This window comes from Amblyomma mixtum, chromosome 10 (assembly GCF_055824585.1).
Source record: "Amblyomma mixtum isolate Tamu chromosome 10, ASM5582458v1, whole genome shotgun sequence".
Classification (NCBI taxonomy): Eukaryota; Metazoa; Arthropoda; class Arachnida; order Ixodida; family Ixodidae; genus Amblyomma; species Amblyomma mixtum.
This window is the reverse complement of record NC_143021.1, coordinates 187,395,122-187,400,412: the sequence shown is the minus strand read 5'-3', so window position 1 is coordinate 187,400,412 and position 5,291 is coordinate 187,395,122.

The following is a 5,291-nucleotide window of genomic DNA, read 5'->3' as shown; positions in this document are numbered from 1 at the left end:
CAGACGCTGGTAGTTGGCCTCCTCAGATACAGTGCACCGGTTCGCTCGGGGGGTCAGACTATCAGGCCTGCGTGCGCTTGACAGCGCGCAGGCTCATGCTTTAAGAGTATGCTTGGGTTTGCCACGCAAAGCTTCTACATGGGGTACAATTTACGAGGCCCGCGCCTGCCCAGTACGAATTTATTTTCAACAGGAGCCTCTTCGTCTGCATTTGCGACATCTGAACACGCATCGTCATCACACCCGGACCAATATTAGTGTTGTGCGTTCAGATTCAGCCTCTTCCAAAACCCCCTGGATGCAGTGCAATGCGGTGCCTTCGAACTACATGCCACACCAGATTGCGGAGGGGGCATTTTGGGCACAGTACTAAAACCATGTATACGTACAACCATTCCAGGGATAACAAAGAAGGCGCACATCCCAACAGTCGGTCTGAAACAGCTGGCACTGTCATACATTGCATCTGTGTATGGTGACTCCCAGCATCTTTTCGTGGACGGATCCGTGACGACCACCTCTTCAGCTGCAGCGGTGATAGTGCCAGAAAATGCCTTATGTCACCGTTTCAGGCTAATGCATGAAACGACATCCACGGCAACCAAATTGGCAGCCATACGAGAGGCCGTCCGTTATATTGGTCACCAGTCAGTGCACCAATGAATTATATTTCGCGGCTCGAGATCGACATTGCCGGTCATAAAAACTTATGTAAAACCAAGGACATGCGAGCAGCTGGTTCAACAAATTGCGCTTTTGTTAGCCGAGGCGTGTGTGTGCGGACATCACCAATGAAACTCATTGTATTACGCCATCATCAACCAACATTCGCACTTTCCCTTTCCACTGTGTGGAGTAGCAGGCAAGGGCCATGTTACCACCTCCGACCTCTCCACCTTTACCTCTCATTAAAATTATTTTCTCTCCCTCTGTGTTTTTTTTTGTGCATAAAAAATCGGCGCATTGTTTTAAATATAGTTTAGAGTTAGGGACCTTTGTGTTCGAGAGAAGTGCGATTTTAGCAGATTAATGCACTTCGAACTTTCTTCCTAAAAATCAGGTTAAACTTGATTTTTCCTCGAAAATAAGCCTCTTAGACGATGTTGGTTTTTCAGTTCCCAAAGGTGAAGACATCGAAAGAAAAGTTTGTGGATATCTTGTTCCTGTTCAAGAAAGGCGTCTTTGGTCAACTAAGGTTCTAAACGTCTTCTAATCTTTTTTTATGACACAGATGAATTTGAAGATCAATTAGAAAAGGGCGATTTAGAACCGAGATGCGAAAACACGGCTACAGGCCGGACGTCTTATCTGAGGTAGTGAATTAAGCGCTACCCACACTAATAACGGCTTGATCCAAGGGCCTATAGCCAGTTTAACATTTTGCTACGATGTTGTATGTTTTCGCAGTGTACGAAAGAAGGCAGGCGTGTGTTGATCAGACGAGGTAGTGCTCCGTAGGAGATGGTAGCGTACACGAAGAAGTATTCATAATAGATAAGTTATAGACATATTGATTTTTAATCAATTTTCTAGTGGAACCTATGATTTATATGTCCTTCATGAAAGATTGAGCCAAAAACAGGGCACCTTATGTCAAGCAGAAAACGAACTGTCTTTCGTTGTAAAGAATGCCCCGCAAAACACGAGCGTCGGAAATTTTTTCCGAATGATCTTATTGTTATATTTGAATAGTTAAGCTTAAGTTAAGGACAACGCAGCAAGCTATGGAAAGAAAAATGATAGATGTAACGTTAAGAGATCGAAAGAGCGCGGAGTGGGTGAGGGAACAGACGCGGGTTAATGATATCCTAGTTGAAATCAAGAGGAAGAAATGGGCTTAGGGCAGAGCATGTAATGCGAAGGCAAGAAAACCGCTGGTACTTAAGGGTAATGGAGTGGATTCCAAGAGAAGGCAAACGTAGCAGAAGGCGGCAGAAACTAAGGTGGGCGGATGAGATGAGATTTCGGGGATACAGTGGCCGCAACTGGCAAAAGACAGGGTTAACTGGAGAGACATGGGAGAGGCCTTTGCCCTCCAGTGGGTGTAGTCAGGCTGATGATGATGATGAATTTGAGATCCAAAAATATCGCCTGAGTTTGCCCTCCGAATTCCGAAAAATCCCTGTGGCACCCGCATTGAGGAAATGCGTAAACATTGGCGATACCTTATCGGTACCTTATCGATACCACAATTAATTGTCTTACATAATGAAGTTGCATCAACAGGCCATCTTAGTTTTCAAACTTCCGCCACGCTTCGTTTTCAAATTTGGCGACACGCGTTAACTCCGACCACACTCCCGGTCACAAGGTGCCACACTTCCGGTGTTTTCAAAGTTGGCCCACGTTTGCTCCGGCCCCGCATACTTTTGGAAGTATTTGGCTGTAATTAATTAACAGATTAACCCACCTCAACCCCCCGATTTTCCGTAAGAGAGTTTTCAAACTTCACGCACGCTTAGTTTTCAAATTTGGCGCCACGCGTTGGCTCCGCCCACACCTCCGGCCATGTGGTGCCACACTTCCGGCCTTTTAAAATTCGGTGCCACTTTTTCTCCGGCCTCGCGCACTTTTTAGCCATTTTTAGCTTTGAATAATTGACTAATTGACCAACTCAGCCTCTCGAATTCCCTTACGAGATTTTTTGACGCTCTGTCCGATGGTACCATTCTTTTTCGCATAAACTCTTTCGTTCGGACGTAATGGTGCGAAGAAGGTCGTGATGACACGAACCGCAATCTTAGCCATACAATGCTTAAGCAATAAAAATATGAAACGCGATTACGAATGGCTCTGTTTGTAGTTGATGGGGTTCAAGGTCCCGGAGCTACAAGGGCTGTGAGGGACGTTACTTCCGGATTATTTATTTTATTTACTTATTTCAAAATACTGCAGGCCTATGTGGCCCAAGCAGGAGGGGCAAACAACCTAACAACACACAAAAGAAACGAAAAAACAACACACAGCATCATTCGGCGATAAAAAAGGGAAGATAAAAACAACAGCATTAAAAATACAAAATGAGACAACTTAAGCAAGGAAATGTTCTTCCAATGCGTTGCTAAAACTGCTATTTTGAAAAAGGGATTCTGGGAGCATGTTCCAATCGGAGATGGTTCGGGGGAAGAAGCTATACTTAAATGAATTTGTTCGTGCAAAGATAGGCTGCGGTGTGTGTTCCTTAGTGCGTCGTGTACATCTGGTGGTAGAAGGTTGAACATAGTTAGGTATTGGAATGTTTACCTCGCGTGAAAAAATCTTACGGAGGAACAAAATTCGGTTTATTTTGCGGCGGTCTGAAAGAAGTGGGATATTATTTTCTGCCATTAGCTTTGTGGGAGTATCACATCTGCTGTATTTATGGAAAATAAACCTGACTGCTTTCCTTTTAATGCTTTCAAGGGAGTTAATGTTCTATTTCGTATGCGGATCCCAAATGATAGATGCGTATTCGAGCTTCGTCCGAAGAAAAGTGTTATATGCCAAAAGCCTAATATTAGAGAGAGCGGAACTGAGTTTACGTTTTAGGAAACACAATGTTGAGAATGCTGAACAGCAAATTTGGGATATGTGCGCTGACCAGTTTAATTGATTGGTTATGTTATCAGTCCTAAATCAGTCCTAAATACGTATGGCAGGCAGCGTCTTGAATGTTGGAGCCTTGAAGAGAATAAGTGAAAGTGCTAATATGTTTTTTTCTTGTCACACGTAGCAGTACAGTTTTCTTGATGTTAAGAGCCATGCTACAATCCACATACCATCGATCAAAGCTGCCAGGGAATCTTGGAGAACACCATGATCTGAGGATTCCCTTATCACTTTGAACAATACGCAATCATCAGCAAATAATCGTATGGATACTGAATTTGGAACAACACCAGGCAAATCATTTATTTATAGGAGAAACAATAAAGGACCAAATACACTTCCCTGCGGTACACCAGAAGAGACGCCCAGGGAACCGGAAACTGCACCATTTACATCAACAAACTGAATGCTGTTTTCCAAATATGCATCAATCCATTGAATCACGTAGAGAGGAAGACCGATGAGCTCTAATTTATAAATAAGCTTATTGTGTGGGACCGTATCGAAGGCCTTGGCAAAGTCTAGGAACAGTATGTCAAACTGTCCCGAATTTTCAAGAACACAAGAGAAGTCATTAACGGTAGTCACAAGTTGCGTAACTGTTGACATTCCCTTTCGGAATCCGTGTTGAAAAGTGGAGAGTATGTCTTTGCTACTGAGAAAATCCCTTATAATACCAGCCAGTATATGTTCTAAAAGTTTGCAGCAACTGTTAATTATTGATATAGGACGATAATTGGATAAAATTGTTCGATCGCCTGATTTATGAATTGGTACTACCCGTGCGACTTTCCAGTCAGAAGGTAAATCACTTGAACGCAAGGAAGCTGCGAACATGTTGGCTAAGTATTCCGCTATTTGTGAAGCATAGCGTCTCAAGAATGTGTTTGGAATACCGTCAGCTCCGCAACCTTTCTTAATATCAAGTCTACGTGGCAATGATAAGACACCGTCTGTTGAGATAAAAGGAATATCAGAAGGAGTTGCGTAGTCTTTCGGCTTTCTATAGCCGGGATTCGCAGTGAAAACGCTTTGAAAGTAATGATTAAAAAATTCCGCGATTTTCTGGCCCTCAGTTAACGTAGTTTCATTAACGTTTATTTTATCTATCGCTTCCTTTCTCTGACTGAGGTGACGCCAAAATCTGCAAGGATTAGAAGCTAAAAATGACGGAAGTGTAACTCTGTAGTACTGGTTCTTTGATGTTTACAACTTTTGCGCCGGTACGTGCTTTAATTCCTGAAAGCAGGCCGTAGAACTTTTGTGTTGCCTACGATGTCGCTTGATTTTTCGTTTCAGGTGAATAATCTCTCGGCTGACCCAGGGATTCCTTCTATACGGTCTTATTTTTCTCAGAGGAACAAAGCTAGCAATAGCAAACAGTACTGTTTCTTTAAATCTATTCCACAAAACATGAATATTGTCGCTGTCGCTACTAATTAGCGAAGTATCTAGACTGTCAATTATAGTTGTGTCGTCAGCTCGACTAAAGTCTCCTATGCATACAGGTGGTACATTCCCAGAAAATTCTTCACACTTGTCCGCATGGTAGTCCATGTTGTCCGCATAGTAGGACAACAAAACGATAACAAGTCGTGATCTGAAATACCCCGTTCAACGCTCAAAAAGCCATCAGAAAAAACTTCACTCACGAAAAACAAATCAAGAAGGGCACTTTCACGGGTGGGTTCCCTAACTATTTG